At 44.9% G+C, this 18,061-nt stretch overlaps 1 protein-coding gene across 7 annotated transcripts in view; it reads right to left on the bottom strand.

Annotated features, from left to right (window-relative positions):
- The window catches only part of LOC143366397 (uncharacterized), a 175,358-nt gene extending 164,085 nt beyond the window's left edge, over positions 1 to 11,273 (bottom strand). For 4 of the 7 annotated variants that reach the window (XM_076807461.1, XM_076807465.1, XM_076807462.1 and 1 more), the window contains exon 1: positions 10,641 to 11,269. The gene's annotated coding sequence lies outside the window, so the exon portion shown is untranslated. Of the gene's footprint in view, positions 1 to 10,640 lie in introns of all 7 variants that reach the window. The other 3 variants (XM_076807466.1, XM_076807467.1, XM_076807464.1) reach the window with 2 other exon arrangements.
- Positions 11,274 to 18,061: the final 6,788 nt, after the last annotated feature.

Raw genomic sequence — 18,061 nt, 5'->3', positions numbered from 1 at the left:
TATCGATAATGAGTGCCCGTGATTCAAGCGCATGAACGTTGGGTCGCGGAACGTCGTTTTCCCAGCGCGAGGTTGCTAGACGGAATTATTGCTTCCGCGAAAGGAAAGCGTCGTGCCGTTACCGCCACGAGCCGTGAAGCAACGCGACGCGCTCTGCCAGCACGCGTTTATCACCCGCGAACAAAGGCAGCGCCGCGACGAGAGAAAAACTGGCTCGAATAAACCATAAGTTACTGGATGGCGCACGAGAGGGGGGAAGGAAGGGCAAGGGCGAAAGAATGGTGGGACTTTTATAATTTCTTGCGACAGGGGTTACAGTCTCTATGCGCAACTGGCTCGTATACCCGCGAGTCGAGTAAGTTCATTGCAGCAACTCTTATAGAATGTTTCGTGAATGCGGTCTAGGTGAGAATCAATGGCGTGCTTTTGCTGTGGAACGTAGACCGTGTTCCGCGCGAAATATCGTAGAAGAATTGCCGGAGCGGTAATTGTGGGAAGTTGGGGACGTTAAGAGTCTCGAGAGACCAGAAAGTGAGAGGAATCCTGAAAACTAGATGCAGAGTATTCAAGGTGTTTTTATTACATTACTCAAATGCACGCGCGACGCGCACGTTTGTTATAATATTGCAGGTGATACAAATGGAAACTCGGGCGATGGGATTCGAACCCAAGAACTGCGGGAGTCCCCTTCGTACTGGCCATCCGCGTTACCGATTCCCCCAACGCTGACTCTCAGATGTTCCTCTGTTCTGAACTCTACAAATACCGAAACGAACGGGGCGCCACCTATGTGCCAGTCGCACCGTAGGCCGTTCCCAAACGCCGACTGGTTACATCAATTGGTTACAATTCACTCTATTTCGCTGACCATGCACGTAGGGCCGTTGGAAGTGAAATACAAAAGTGGGTCGAGTGATCCAAGTCTGAAAGTAAACGGGCTTCGAGAGTCGAGACAGAGACGTTAAAAAACGCGGGAAATAAGGAGTCGAGCACCGGTTAGGGTCGTGAGGCACATATATGTCATCTTTCATTCAGCTTTTACCATTCTCATTGATGGAACGAAAGAAACACTGAAATGGGATATTGTAGACGGTGCAAACTCTTTCTGCATTTAGTGCTCGTCACTTTGAATCTACTATTTTGTACGGATTCGAAAGTTTTGGATAAAATTTCTACCGGGGTAGTACGACGTCCTAGTTTAATGGGAGTACTCGTGAGTATAATGGATCAGAGCTTCGCTGCTAGTATAATAAAATCGAGGGGCTTAATTACTTAAGCTAGTATGCAGAGGTAAAATGAATATTACATCAGCGAGCTAATGTATCGCAGAATTATTACTCTAACAAAGTGAACTCCTAATACAAGTACCTATTCGCTAATTTGTCGAATTTTGGAAGCTTCTAAAGCACTATGATAATATCAAACTATAATTACATTATTATAGGGAAACGGGAATTTCCTTGGTTGTGCATGTTGCCTCCCACAAAATGACAACATTCGTAGACTCGTCTCCCTAATATAAAAGAGTATTCTTATGTATGTTTTTCCCTGAAGAGTGCAAAATCAACAAATTCCGCTGCAAGAAACAGGCTCGTTAAGACCGATACCCTTATTAAAGAGAACCCTTCGGGAGCCTTAAGTCGCGCCCATCGAGCCCCATAAGCCGATGAAACATGTCTTCCTGTATTACGTTAATGGCGGAGTTTGTTGCAATAGCGAGAAAACTCCTCGCCGCGGTTTATGGCACAATTAAAGGAGACGGTTCTTCGAAGTTTCCGAAATTATGCCGCAACTTTTCGTAATCCTGGATTTAACCGTCGACTCCAAGTCGTTACAACCCCCGATACAAATTCCTACGGTGCCCCGTGTTATTTATCTCGAGGCACGACACTTTGCTTCGTCTTTGCTCTTCGTGACTGCAATGCTCAACGAGGAATTGGTCCGTCGATGCGTGCGTTGTAATTGATGACGTGCTTTAATGATAGGATATTCTGGTGGAACAATCTGCAGTGTAGGGGGGAGGCAGTTTAACTGTACGGAGTGACCAATAATCGTGGATCAAATGGAGTTTCCGATTCTCAAGGGTTTGAGTGTTGGTTGGAAACGAAGTTTCTGATTGTGAAACGATAGAGGACATTCAGAGATCAGATGGAATGAAGAGTTTAGCTGTTTTGGTTTGGTATTTAATAGTTTTCGGACGCCGTGTATGAAGGATCGTTTTGGAGTATCAATGCCTAAGCATTACTATTAATATTCTACACTCTAATAAGAATATTTGAGGCACTCAGAGCTAAAACGGACTAATCCATATGTTTTGCAAAATTGAGTTAGTAGAAATAATGTAATCCAGTAAGCTCTAATAACCATATAAAATAGGAAAAATTCATTTTTTTCAGTCCTTTTTTGCTCTCAATGCCTCGACTTAGACCACTCGAACAACAATGCGGAAAGCTTGAAAGCTCGCTATTGTCTATGTTCTTTCTACAAATGCACTATGGAAAAATCTGCCCGCTGGATAGTCCAGCTGGATAATGGGTTTTCCTATTTGCCCGGCGAAATCAATCGCCGGTGAATATCTCGGCGGATCTCTCGATCGGTCCCGGAAGTGCACCTGACGTTCGTCAAACCGCGAGCCACCGTTGACAGACGCATAAAACGAACCCGCGAGCAGAAGCAAAAAATTGGTCGCGCACGCTTCGCACAGTTAAAGAGCAGATTTCAGGGGTCGTGGAGCTCGGGCCTTGGGAATTTCACGGCGGGAATTGATTTTTCGAATTTTGAAGGGTGTCAAATTCGTCGTGGTTGGAATTCCAGGGGTAGTGGAAGTGCTTCTCTGGGAAGTGGAATTCGTTCTTTGGGAATTTCAAGAGTTGTGAAATTCCTTCTTTGGGAATTTCAAGAATTGTGGAATTCCTTCTTTGGGAATTTGAACAGTAGTGGAATTCCTCCTCTGGGAATTTCAGAAGTAGTGGAATTCCTTCTCTGGAAATTTCAGAAGTGGTGGAAATCCTTCTCTGGGAATTTCAGAAGTAGTGGAAATCCTTCTTTCCGAATTTCAAAAGTAGTGGAATTCCTTCTCTGGAAATTTCAGAAGTGGTGGAATTCCTTCTCTGGAAATTTAAGAAGTGGTGGAATTCCTTCTCTGGGATTTTCAGAAGTGGTGGAATTCCTTCTCTGGGAATTTCAAGAGTAGTGAAATTCCTTCTCTATAAATTTCAGAAGTAGTGGAATTCCTTCTCTGGGAATGTCAGAAGTAGTGGAATTCCTTTTTTAGAATTTCAAGAGTAGTGGAATTCTTTCTCTGGAAATTTCAAAAGTAGTGGAATTCCTTCTCTGGAAATTTCAAAAGTAGTGGAATTCCTTCTTTGGGAATTTCAGAAGTAGTGGAATTCCTTCTCTGGGAATGTCAGAAGTAGTGGAATTCCTTTTTTTAGAATTTCAAGAGTAGTGGAATTCTTTCTCTGGAAATTTCAGAAGTAGTGGAATTCCTTCTCTGGGAATTTCAGAAGTAGTGGAATTCCTTCTTTGGGAATTTCAAGAATAGTGGAACTCCTTTCTAAACTTGAATCCTGCCACACCTCGTTCTTCAAAAACTCCAAAGTCCACAAAAACTCTTCCCACCAAAATCCTAAAAATCAAGTACCTCCTGTCTTCCAAACTTCATACCCCACATAGCACTTCCCCTAAAAATTCAAGAACATCAGTCCCCCGAAACTTCTTCGCGCGTTCCCTGTTTTCTCTCCAAAGCAGGACCTACTTCGGGTAGAAAAGAAGAGCGAGCGGAAAGCGCGGGTATTCATATTTCACGGCGTGAAATTTGCAGAACTTCTCTCCTTATTGTGAACAAGAATAAATGGTAGTCGTCGCGATAAAAGTTTTACGACACCGGAATTTCTTTTACGCCTGGCTCTCGTCTCGCTTCGGGAAACGTTGCTTCGAGGGAAAAACTTTCCAGGGAAATCCACGGAATTCGCGCGATTCCCGTCTGTTCCAAAAGACAGGAAATATTTGTCGACCGTCTGCAAACGGCCTCTCGAAATTGTTTCGACACACGTCGCGCGGATATTCGCGAGACAATGCGGGAAATCAATCGCGTGCACGATATTTATGCACCGTTATGCAGGCACGTGAATAGCGCGCTGACAAAACCTGCTGATCCTATAACCGCTCCAACAAACGAATTTCGCTTCACAAATTCAACAATACTGACCAAGACCGCGCGTACCTATGCCATAACTTTTGTTAAAAAAATACACAGAAAGCAATACCCGAAACTCGCAAATTCTTCTACAAACGAATCCTGATAAAGTAACATATAAATTAGAAACCTTAACTGTCCCTAACAAAACCACCCTCGCTTCTATATTTCTATATTCTCTGGAAGAAACAAATTTCACCAATCCTTGCCCGCTTTTCTACCCATCAGAACCATCAACGCGAAGTAAAATCACCGAATGCAAAATGCAGAATGCAGAATGCTTGATGGGAAATGTCCCACGTTGCTTAATCTAGTATATATTTTCCTGCGCTGATTAAAATTCGACGCGTGCATCCCAGAGCCTCGCGGATGCATAATTGCATAGAGCGCCGTATTCGCGGAGCTGAGAGGCAGGGAATCAATTAAACCGTGCTCGAACACACGCTCCAGAAGACGTACATCGATATAGCGATTCCGTCGGGAAATGCATCCTTCCGCGAGGCAGGGGCACAAGGGGGAGTCTAGGAACATACGGGGCGAGTACACTGCACCCCCGCGTCTCGGATAATTCCTCCATTTTTTATGCACCATCAAAATTGTTGAGGGAAGAATGTGCTCAGCGCAGGTATACCTGAAGTGTATTTTTTATGAATCTTTCAGTTGTTAAAGTTTACGAGCTTCTTGTGGCTGCGAAAGTCTCCTGGCAAATAGTGGTGTATTGTAACGTAGTGATGTTTATGGTTCCTTGTGCTTTATCGTATATTGGGTATGGAATAGCGTGGAATGTTATGACGTAATATTTTAGAATTGAGTTTGGCGGTGGACTTAGCAACTGTGAAGAAAAATTCGGTGGTGCAAGTGGTTACAGATATAGATTTTAATATTCCGATTTTTCATCAATTATGATAAGGTCAATTGCTATAACAGTTCTAGATTCTAAAAACGTCGACGTAACTTTATATCAGTGAGCACTGCGGGGTCTATTAAAAAGTATGTAATTCTACTGGATGTGCCCTGTTAACCTTTTACCTCTGAGCTCTCGTCACGATAAACTTTCAATCTATTTGCTATTAGAAGATCTCGACTACCCCTATCCACTTTTGAATTTCAAATATAGCTTTCGTCATTTTCTCATATAAAACTGTACAAAATCCCAATTATCATTTAGAACGCCTTAAAACAGAAAGATTGAAATCTTGTATATTCCCGGTCAAACGGCTGACGCTTTTTACGGTCGCGATTGCAGCAGCAAGGATCCACGGATATTCTCAGGTCGCAGATATTGTGCTGCGCGAAGCTCCAGGAGCGTTTCCTGCGTGTCAATATTAAATTCAAGCGGACACGTGGAATTCACGGAAAAGCGAGAACGTCGGGGGTCCGGAAAAGGCGAACCTTCAAGCTCAATTTGCTCGCAAACCATTAAGTACCGCGGCCTCTGCGTTTGACACGTTGTGCTACGCCCCGTGTCCTAATTACACCCGAAATTTGGAACAAATCGATGACCCAAACCTCTTTCCCTCCCGCGTTAAACAAACCTCGACATTTTGGCGTCACCGCTGAAAACCTTGACCTCTATTTTCCACGCACCCTGCATAACCCAGAATCTTTCAAAAAGTCTCTGAAACCAGCTAACACCCCGTTAAAGTGCTCGAAGGCAGTGTGTTTCAGCGGTGCCACTGAAAAATTGATTCTACGGGCGTGCGAATGGAGCGTTGAATATTCAAGCGCTCAAGACTCGGGTTGGGTGGCGAGGAACGTCATCGAATCGGAGAGTGGTTCGTCTAGGAAGCACTCTGTTCGAATGGGTGTCGCACAAAGCGGAGGAAAGTGGCCGCGGAGCCAGCCAGACATCACAATCTCGTGTAATAACTTGGTGTAAGCGAGCAGCAGTTTGCATATCGCGCGGTCGCCAAGTATAGCAGGCTTCTATGTGCCTGAGAAACGCGGTTTGCGGGGTCAACGACGCGGGAGCGCAGTCTTTTCTTGCGCGAGACCTATCTGCCGACCGAATTTCTGCGAATTCCTTGTAACGGCAAAAATCGCCCAACGACTTCAATTGTCTGGCGAACGTGCCCCGTTCAGTCGAGACCGCTGCCTCCAGACTCGAGAGAAAACAACGTCGATGGGAGATGTACTTGGGGAACATGACGTGTATCTTAATGTACCGCGGAATTAAAAGAGAAACTTTCTGTGTGCATCTTGTTCCGAGGAAATTCGAGAAGAGTGGGACTACTTTCGGGGGGAATTTTAAGCAGCATTGGAACTACTCCTTTAATAATTTCGAGAGTAGTGGAATTCCTCCTTTTAGATTTTAGGAGTAGTGCAATTCTTTCGGGAATTTGAAAAGTAGTGGAATTTCTTCTTCGGAAATTTCAGAAGTTGTGGAATTCTTTCTTTAAGAATTGCAAGAGTAGTGGAATTCCTTCTGCAAAAATTTCAGGAGTACTGAAATTCCTGTTTAGAGAATTTGAAGAATAGTGGAATTCCTTCTGTGGGAACTTCAGGAGTGGAATTCATTCTTTAAAAATTTCAAGACTAGTGGAACTCCGTCTCTAGTTATTTCGGAAGGAGTGGAATTCCTTCTTTAAGAATTTCAAGAGTAGTGGAATTCCTTCTGCAAAAATTTCAGGAGTAGTGGAAATTCCTTTTTGGAGAATTTGAAGAATAGTGGAATTCCTTCTGTGGGAATATCAGAAGGAGTGGAATTCCTTCTGTGGGAATATCAGAAGGAGTGGAATTCCTTCTGTGGGAATATCAGAAGGAGTGGAATTCCTTCTTTAAGAATTTCAAGAGTAGTGTAATTCCTTCTGCAAAAATTTCAGGATTAGTGGAAATTCCTTTTTGGAGAATTTGAAGAATAGTGGAATTCCTTCTCTAGGAATTTCAGAAGTAGTGGAATTCCCTCTCTGGGAATTTCAGAAGTAGTGGAATTCCTTTATTTTAGAATTTCAAGAGTAGTGGAATTCCTTCTTTAAGAATTTCAAGAGTAGTGGAACGTCGTCTCTAATTATTTCAAAAGTAGTGGAATTTCTTCTTTGGAAATTTCAGAAGCAGTGGAATTCTTTCTTTAAGAATTTCAAAAGTAGTGGAATTTCTACTTTAAAAATTTCAGAGGTATTGAAACCCCTTCTTTGTGAATTTCAGGAGTTGTGAAACTCCTTTAAAAATTAATCGTACGTAAAAATTTTACTCCACATTTTCGCGTTATTTTTCCGCGAAGGACCAGAGTACACGAGCCCGAGTGATTTTCAAGAATATAGGAGTGTGCCACCTTATCCACGAAAAACGGGCAGCTGGATCAGTGACGTCAAACGAGCGTCCTTGCGCAGGATACAGGGATTCCCTTGGATGGGGTCGCGCATCCAGCGGGGAATTCCATCGAGGTCACCGTGGTTCTTTTCCATCGAACCGCCAGCAACCATCTTTCTCATTTACAGCGCGTCATGATGAATTCGGTACGACTCGGTGTAAAAGCGAAGTAAATCAGACAAATACTAGAGAGAGAAAGAAAGAGAGAGGGTGTACAACGGACAAGCAGACAGGGATATATTTGCATGGACGAATTGGAACACACCTGGTGATACCAGGAGAGAAATTGCACGAAACGTCCTTGTTGCTCGTCGCGACCGGTTAATTCGAGGAAACCGCCTGGCTAATCTACCGTGCGATTTTCTGAAACGCGTTCGATGCACGCCCGGAACTGCCCAGGCATTCGCGAGAGAGCGAATTAGCCCTCGTTACACGAATATCTCTATCGAGTTTTTACAGCGAGAAAGAGGAAGGAATTTCAGTGGGAACCTTTGAGCGAATCGTTGGAGTCTCTGCCAATATTTTAGGAACTTTGGTGCTAAGCCTCGTGCATGAATATTCAATCGTGTGTGAAGGTATGCACTATGAATCCACAACGTTCCTTAAAACGAAAGGTTACCGGGAGTAAATGAAATGTAGCTAGGTACTACTCACTTATTTTTCTTCAATTCCCAGACATTAGACTGCGGTATTGAATAATATACCGAAACAGTTCCAAACCCAATAATTAATCCTACAAACCATCAGGTCCTCCACACAGGACCGAATAAAATCAACAAGTAACGTTAATCGAAGTCGCCTGGAGTGCAAAGGGTCGTCCATCCCCCAAGATCGTATCGCCCAAGACGGACGGCTCGTTCTTTTAATTGAAGTGCGCCAACGTCTCGCCTCCGTGCGCGTAATGGGGTTAAACGCTGGTGCTTAACGAAGGGAGACCTATGCAAACGCGACTGTGCATTGGAAGAAGTAGAAACGAGGACCTCTGTACGCGTACGTACACGAATAGGCAACAAAAGCGAAGCAGCTGGGGGTCGATGACGTCACTACCTGTCTTACAGCTCTCCGCTAACACACCCCGGGGTATGGGTCAGTTTGGCCAGAACATGTGGGCCCCCGTCCGTCCAACTATTCCAAGGAACTTCATTTGCAAGCGGGCTCCAGCTACCGAGAGCGCGCTCTGCGCCTAGCGAAGTTTCTCAAAGAATTTAACGGAGATGGCGTAGGGTAGCAGAGAACATGTAATATGTGCCTGCGCTGCACCCTAAGAACAGGAAGAGGTATTTCCTTCGTGGGCAAATTCGTTTAATCTGATAAAATGCACCCTTCGTTTTCGAATAAAACATGCATCGACTATCGATATATTGAATTTTGTATATTCCCTGATTTGGAACGATCATCGACGGAGGGAAGCGTGGAAGTATCCAAAGGAAGCGATAGAATTTGCGACGCGCGTAATTTGAATTCCTAATGCTAGGATACTTGAGACATTCGATGAGATTCGTCGAGAAGTTTCAATGTACCAGTCATAGAATTCTAAGTAAATATTTCTCGCGCAACGATCGACAGTAGGCAATGGTAATCGATTTGACATCCAGAACGTCTTATGTAAGCACGCGATACGCTCTAGCAATAATATCCTCGATGCTCCGTCAATTTACAGAGGAAACACGTGTGGCGATTCGAAGGATCGATTAATGTAGGCCAAGTGTCAATCTGACTCGGGGGATAACGAATCCGAGGCATTTACGCTGATTTCAGTTATTACGGGAATTTTTGCCAGCGAAAAAGTGGTATCGGCGGCGAACAAGGTGCTTCCGTAAACAGATTAAAGTGACTCAGGGGGAAGAATGTTAATTAAAACGCTCCGCGTTCCACGCGTTTGACGGTCTAGCCTCGGTTAAGCCTCGACGTTTTTCTTATCGTCGATGCATGCCCCTTTGGACGCGTTTTTACCGGCGACGAGTGCCCGCGGCTCTAGGGAAGCGCGACGAATTAAAACGGGCCGAGCTGCACGGCCAACGACTAATTAGTTGACAATAAATTCGCGTTACGATGGCCCGCGCGTCACGCTGCGCATCGAATCGCTACAGCGCCGTGCTCGATTAACGCAGAACAGCGAACGCGATCCGTTGCCAACAGGCAATTCTCCTCCAATGTCCTCCCGTTCTTTTTTTGGCCAAGCTGTTATCAGCTAGCGTAAACACGGCGAGCCATAACCTTCCTAAAATTGTTTCGCGCAACAGTTTTAAGGAACTGAAGATTATGCTCGTTGAAAATAAGAGTAAGTCAGCATGCCACCGGATAATCAGGTGGCAGTTAAATGTTTTTTATATGCTGGTGATGGGTAAAGAATTGTTAGCACAGAAAGAAAATCGGGAGGTTGGTATGGTACTAACGGTGGTGTCATTAAAGCTGCCATTAAGAGGGCAAACTTTCAGGAAATTTTCGGAAGTTTAATGGCAGAAACAGAACGGGAACATGGAAGCCGCTTGTGACGGCTCTGAATGGAGCGCTACGTGAATAGACCAGATGGTCGAAGGAAACCTGCAGATTTTGAGGTTCAATGAGGATCTTCCGTTTCTGGGGAGAAGCGCTGTTTCTTTCCCCAGGAAGATTTCGTCGTGCACAGCCTTTGCGCTAGATTGTCACGCGGTAAAAGCGGAAATTGATTTTTTACAAAACTTTAGCGTAGAAGTGTCCTTAAGCTTCCTATTAACCATCACCATATGACAGCGATTATTCACAATTTTCTATTTTTAACTCAAATGCAAAGGTGTCGTATCCATACATTTTAGAAGCAGAAGCGCGGAGACAAACTAAAGGCCGATTTTCAATTGCGATCGCGCTCGGTCCGCGAAACAGTCGCGCGTCCCCCGATCGAGGAATCCTGCCGCTCGTTCTAACCTCAATGACACAATCGGGTGCAGAGGAGGCAGTGAACTTCTCCGTCGGGACTATTTCAAGCTCTGGAAGCGCAGGGGGAAGGCACACGGGCGCGCGTCACGAAGAGAAAGACGAGCAAACCAGTTCACCGCGTAGGGCTACGTGACTTACGGTGAAATATTACGCGCGCGCGAGGGCTCCCCCCCTTTCAGCGATCATTACTGGCTAAGAGCAAAATTCATCGACTTACGTCAACTGCGAGTACCCCTTTCGATCGATACGCCGACGATATCACTCCGTCTCTCTTGCTTCCTCGCTGTCGCCGCTGGTTCACGGTCCCTTTGTTCCCTCGCGCGTTCTATCGTGTCCCGCTGGATCCACCATATACAAACGAGCACCAACAACAGAACTGAACGGCCGCGGCGAGCACGAACGCGAACCGAGAAAGTAAGAGCCGCTCGTCTTTTGTCAACGCGACCGTAACGCTGCTGGGTCGGACGAGCGAGGGGAACCGGCGGGAGGAAAAAACGTCAAACACAAAACACACGCGGTCGCGATTCCCGGCACACAGCTGGCGAAACGTCGCGCGCGTCGCGGCACGGTCGACCCACTCGAGGCGGTTATCCTTCAAGGGCAAGGCCAGCCCAGGTCGTCGATTGAACGCGGCATGATCGCGCTCTCGGTTGGCCAAACACGCGATATTTTCCAGGCGAGGGTACGCGCTCGACAAAGCGACGGTCCGTTCCGCGGTCTCGCGTGAATCAACCGAGCGTCGAGCGGGCACCGAGCTTTTGTTGCGCGACGGAAGGGGAAGGGAGGACAGAGATCGCCACGAACCGACTCCCTCGGTGGACGCGACGATACTGAGGCGCCGGCGTGTTTATTGCCCCCACCACCAGGCCGCCCCCACCACCGACGCTCGTTCTCTCCGTCTCAGCTAACCATGCCGGATTCATGCCCCCACCGTCGCGCCGATCCCCACTGCCGCGCCACGCTCGACCCTCTCCTGCCTTCATCCCGGGACTCAGCTGTCTGTACGGGTGTTCTGCTTCAAAATCCTCTCTCTCGCTTCCTCCGACTAGCTACGTCCTACCTCCTTCTCGCTCTCGCTTCCTTTCTCCGTTCCCCTCCTCGTCGCCAGCCTCTCGTCCACGCGCAACGTCCTCGTCCGCTCGTTTCCACCGATGTCGCTCTCTCCCTCGCGCGCGCCACGCTCCCGTACGCCTGTCCCTCTCTGCCTCACGGGCGAATTGGATACATAAACTGGGTCGTTACGTCCAACGATGTCGCGCGCGATGTTTTGGTCGTACCGAAGGGTTTTTCGAGTTCTCCTGGGGAGCTCTCCCGTGGAAAATACCGAGGCCTCCGGCCGATCCCCTCGCAGGGGGCGATCGCTAGCGAGCAGCGAGCTGCCTCGACAATGGGGACCTGAAACCCCGACAGAGGATTAGCTGGTGAGATGTGTCGAAAGCTGCCGGCAAGGATCCACCCTTGCGAACCCGGCTGCACCGTAAAAGGCGGGTGTGCACGAACGGGGTTAAAGGAGCTGGATGTAAGCGTACGGTGTACGGATTCTGTCTGGGTAGCGAGAGAGTTCGGTCGAATAAGTAGGGTTAGTTTCTTACTTGAGAGTTTTTCGCTGGTAACGGGCTTGCGGCATCCTCGCGAAACTTTGTCAGCCGTTATGCGTGACATTTTAGTATCCGATTCGAGGGGAGCGTCGCGATTGAATCCCTCACGCCCCAGAAATTATGCGCACCGATCGTTTAACAGTAAATCGTCCGTGGGCCGCGCGAAGTACGCGGTTTCGTCCGCTGTGCGCGCGCATGCGCGATACTGGTGACCTGGCGCGGCGTAAAAATAATACAGCCCGATTATCGGGAGCGTTTCTTCGTTTTTCAACGGCGTTTTAAGCCCCCGGACCTGACCTTTTCTTATTGCCGGCGACGCGGAGGCCATTTATTACGGCGTTCGTTTATTAAGACCACCTGGGACGTGTGCTGTAATTATGCGTGCGGGGCTGCCCGCGTGAAACCAGTTCGACAGTGCGCTCGACGATAACTAAGGACAACCTTAAGCGTCCGCAGAGCATTCTTCTGCCTCCTGTTTTATGGGCGCGAAAGTCGCGCTAATCGAGCGCATCTTTGAATCCTGACAAGTTTGCTGCGGTATTCTTCGATCGTCGCCAGTTGCAATCCTTCAGTTTTCTGTTATTAAGTAGTTCAACTGTTTACCGGCCTGCCGCGCTGTTACGCTTTTGTTCTCCCCTGTTTTAATACATTCGTTCTTTCATTTGTATCGACCGAATTATCTTCCGCCTCGCTTGCTCCGCTGTCCTCCACTTCGCAGCTTTTATCGCACAATTCCGTCCGGTGTTTCGTTATTCATTATCACTTCGAATACTTAGCATTTCCTGCTTGATTACCGCTCCTATCTGCACTTTTATTTCACGGTAGATTAGCCCTGCCCCCAGCCGCTCCACCGACCACTTCGCTGTTTTACAACTTCTCTTGTACCTTATATTTTAATCTTTAATAAGTACTTGCCACTGATTGCGCAGCTATCGAGTGGTAGATTTATTTAGTTATTACGTTAATCTGTTTCTCTAACGCCTCTACTTTATGATTAGGCGACTTTAATATTATCTTTCGTAATATTAGGGGAGAGTCGTGCAGTATCGACCACTCTAAGTTTTTTTTTCTTATATCTTGGGGTTGAGTCGATAAAAATCAGAAATTCAAAAACGTGTTTGTAGTATAGACGGAACTTAATAAGAGGAGTGAAAATAGTTTTGCGAAATTTAATAATAAGAATTGATAATTCGCAAAAGTAAAACAATTAAATTAGTAGATTTTTAGGTCTAAATGATTAACAATGTTAATAGAAAGGCATTTAATTGGTACAATACAAGATTCTTTTCAAATTTTATTTGTACAAACATCGCAAGTATAATACTTAATTAATATTCTCCTGATCTGTGCATTCGACGTGAACTCAACCTTCACATTCGGTACACTGCACCCAATTTTTGTCAAATGATTCCTTGCAAACAGAAATGGGCAAAATTTTTATTTAAATAAAATTTCGAATAACGAATAAAAAATTAACTTTATTCATAGAATAAAGACCCCTTAACTGCAGCTACTTGGACTTTTACCAGAAAAGCGGGAAAAGTTCATAGATATTCACGGAAAATACTTCGATTTAGAAAACATGTGATACATTTTTACCTTTAATGAAGACTTTGGTAGAATAAATTACGCGAACTTTTGCACTGATCTGATCATCTGAAAAAACGGTGAAATCTTTTGCGCTCTTGTTCGAGGCGATCCAATTGTTTCGTCGAGTACGGTGTGGTTCAAATGCTCGGGTCAGTATCAAAGGCCAATAAATTGATAACTTGTGCCGGAAGCAATTGCCAAGGTAAGACCATCGCGGACGCATTGTGCATTCTAATTCGAGGGGCGCAGCTTTATTGCTCTCACATCTCGTTACGATGAGTCATGAACAGGTTCTGGTTTAAAGCGGCGAATTTTGAATAATTCGCGCGCGCGCGCTATTCTTTCTTGGTCACGACGAAGCAAGTCGTGGATGCTGTCATCGATTCGATTTCTCATCGCTGCGGTCATCGATGAGGCGGAGCAAATGGGAAAGAGAGCAGAGTGACTAATGATGGTCATTGAAAATCGAAAACCGATTTCAATGAAATATTGGGTGGAACACAATACTCAAAGGTTTTTTTAAAAATCTAGTATAAAGTTTAGGTTTTTCCAGGTAGAATGACATATTTGAAAATTGTAAGCGCTATGATATTTCGAAGCAAATCTGCGACCCCAATGCGCACCCCTGTTTCGTTCAGGTTTTATTAAAGTCATTTTCGCCCCTGCAACAATTGGAAAAAATTCAAAATGAATATTTGCCCTGGGCTTCATAAAAATTCTTTGTCCTCGTTAATCAAATATTCCATGGAAATTGCAGCAATATAGAGGCCCCTTGGGATTCAGCTCGATTTATTTTGTGATATGAATGTGGACTCTTGGGAAATATTGCATAGTTGCAGTAGCTACAGATTGACGAGTGCAATTTCAACAGAACGATTTGCAAATATAAATTCCGATGCGGTCCTCTGAACAGTGAATTACGTTCACTTGAATTTCAGTTTCAAAAAAAAAAGAAGTGAAAACGTGGAATCAAAACAGAGTCTTGACGAAGGCTATAGAATTAGTTCAAGTTGCAATTACGATCGTTCGTGTTCACAGCCAGAGCTTTCACAGGGTTTGTCGAAGTTTCAGATCGCCACAGATACGGATAGAGTTATCAGGAACTAAAATCGAAAGTATACGGGAGGCCTGAGGCTTGAATCACATTAGCAGTTCAGTCACGGTATAGTCACGGTTCGTTCGAATGTTATTCAATGCTCTCAGGCCGTGACTGAAGCGTGAACGTTTGAAGAACAGCACAAAGCGTGGCCCACGTAAGCGGAACTGTTTCGAGAACTTTGCAAATGATGTCTTTAGCGACGATTGGCCCAGACAAAAATGGTGAGCGACAAAAGGAGTCATGTTATGGGCTGTTTTGAATCTTTCATCAATATTCGTGGCATTCGAGATTGAAAGATCGTTGGCAAGCTTCGATGGTGGTGGGTAATCTTCTTGTAGGAGTACCAGTGTGTATTAGGTGGAGTGAAATTTTCTTGTGTTTGAGTAAAATTGTTTTCTACTGTGTCTGCTTCAAAAAGATATCGAGTAATTATTATATAGAAGCTATCACTGGTTCCCATCCCCCAAAGAAAAAGAAAAACGGCGATTAATGTAACCACGACTGAAATAATTTAAAAGCTTTGTAAAACGAAAGGAAAACCGAATTTTATTCTTTAAATAAATTTTTATAATCTGTATTAAAAATACTTTTGGCCGTTCAACTCGGCTCCCCTAAGATTAAATCCTGAATGCGCTACTGGAGGCTATTACCAACTTTAAACTTGTTAAATACAGAACTCTGGAACAGAAAATAGGTATAACACAGTAGTTTAAAAAATATTTCCACTTTCATAAAGTCTGACGCAGCTTAAAACGTTATAAAGGCGCAGAACTTTTGTCACCTGGGCCTTTTTTCTTAAATCCGCCACTGTCCCCAATCCTGCAAAATGTAAGAAACACTGTCGACCACCCGCAAGTAACGCAGCGTAAATATAAGCGAAGGTGGAAAACAATATTTGCTCACCGACAGAAGAGGCAAAAGCAGCGCACCCTACGCGCCTTTATTCTCCTCGCAACGGGCCCCGCGAGCGGTCGCATCACGGTCCCCTGAGTTCGACGCTTATTGCCAGAAACCGTGACTGTGGTCAGTGAATGTTCGCGGTGGCACTTCCGCGGAATGATTCACTCGCGACCGGCACGCACTTGGTCTCCCCTCGGACCCCCGTCGCTGGAAAAACCGACGCTTCGAAATTTCCTCGGCCAATTTGTTTTACGAACTGCCGCGATACGTAATTTAATCCAATTTACCGGGACGGCACGAGTTACAGACGCAGGGAATATTGCTACGTTGTAACGCACGCGATCTTGCCCGTCCCCGCGCGCGCGCGGGGGCTGGTAGCAGGGAACCTGTACCCCGCGACGGTCCCGTCGTAAATCCCCGGCTACCACCGGCGAGCTCGTAACTCGAGCGGGACGTTTTTCCAATCCAGACCCGCGGCGAATTTCAGCGCGAAGAAGCTTGGAATTATGGGGCAGGGTGCACGTGCTTGAACCGAGGTGAGTGGCGGGAGGGGTGGCTTGTGACGTGGCTGGCGGAGGGTGGAGGAAAGTTTGTGGTGTAAATGAAATGGTCAGCTAACGGATTCCTTGGGAAAGATTGTTTAAGATTGTTTCGGTAATCAGTGTTGCTGTGAATTAAGTTTCTTTTCTGCTTCCTCCTCTGCAAGCCGTAATGGGAGACGAAGTGGGGCAACTCTGGACGGTTCCATTGCTCGAGATTGTGACCCTCTTGAAGCTTGCTTCGCGCTTTTGGAACACCCTATATATTATTTCTAGAGCGATGAATATGTGTGCAGATACTATGTCTTCTTAATAAATTTGACGGTGATTATGAAAGTGGAATACATAAGTCTTCTTTTTCTCCCGCGTTTGTGTAATCGTTGTAACGCGAAGTAAGAGATAAATTGAATTTGTTTATATTTTTGACTCACGAGGGAACATCCCCAACCCGGAAATTCAAAATATTATGAAACTTCAGGGATATGTAGAGGATATATAGATATGTATTACCCAATTTTTTTTTTTTTTTGGTACCCAAATTCACTTTAAGGTGGCATAGTACTTTTTTTGCCCGAAAATTAAGCATTCTTTGGGATTTTTTTCTGTATGAAATTGAAAAGCTAGAAAGATGGGGTTTATTGCAAGTGAAAGATCACTGTTTGAAAGTATTGTAAGAATTTTTATTAAAAAAAAGCACCCTCCTCTCCCTCGCTATATTCGCTCACAGTTGGTCCCTCGCGGAACGAGTAGAATTGCGGTGCCATAAATTCCGCCTTTTATACTTATCTGAAACATAAAAACAATCAAGACATTAAAATTTATTACATTTTGTGGTCGTTGACCGAGCCGATTCTTAAATTTCGCATTTAAAAGAAAATGGTGGACTGTCAAACCTACAGTTTAAGTGTCGAAAATCGATACGTACAGTTTCCATTTGCAACGAAACCCATCTTCCTAGCTTTTCAATTTCATATAGAAAAGAATTCAGAAAGAAAGCTTAATTTTCGGGCAAAAAAAGTACTATGCTCCCTTAAGAGGTCATTCTACTTTGGACCACCGAACAATTAAGCTTATATTTACAGATATTTTTCTGAGTAAATGCAACACATAATGAAATAAATCGTTTTGGTATTTATTAAGCTACTCTTACATTATACCAAAAATATTTAAAAAAAATTTTTGCAATATGTTTTAATTGTTTTTAAATTTTTTTTATATAATATAAGAGTAGTTTAATAAATACCAAAAAGATTTATTTCATTATATGTTGTATTTATTCAGAAAAAAATCTTTACAAACAGTTTAATTTTTCGGCCGATCAAAGTAGAATGACCCGTTAAGGGGTTGAACTTAACCACTGAAAACTCTGCTATTTTCTGATTTCGCGTTACATACCTACTTCCACTTTCACAATCACCGGCACAAATGTATAATACCTTTACGACACGGTGAAGTTGGCATCGTTACTGACCAAGCTACAGCGGTAGCGTCCTCGAACAAAAAGGATACCCAGGGTGGCCAAGTCGAAGAAGACCCCGCGGTAATTATCTCTGCCGCGCAACGCGTTGCGTCACGATTCTAAATCCACCGTGAGCGTTGTTTTTTATTCGAGAAAACGTAACACAGTAGCGTTTCCGCTTATCTACGAGATGGCCCCTCGGAATTTATTAGTGCCAGCTGTTCCCTACTGCGCCTCGGATCTCATGTCAGCCTTGCTCCTCCACTTGGTATACACCGTGGGGCTATTAACACGTCTGAAAAACACTCATCAATTCATCAACAGCTCTGATCCTCGGCAACCGCTCGTATATATATGTACAATGTTCCCTTCGGCCGATCTCACGTGGACACGGCGACAGAGGGGGGAAAGAGCAGGACCAGTTTGCAAGCTTCCAACGTGTCATTAAAGGCG

The sequence above is a fragment of the Andrena cerasifolii genome, chromosome 2 (genome assembly GCF_050908995.1).
Source record: "Andrena cerasifolii isolate SP2316 chromosome 2, iyAndCera1_principal, whole genome shotgun sequence".
NCBI lineage: Eukaryota > Metazoa > Arthropoda > Insecta > Hymenoptera > Andrenidae > Andrena > Andrena cerasifolii.
Note: the sequence above shows the minus strand (reverse complement) of the source record. Positions and strands in the feature narration are given on the sequence as shown.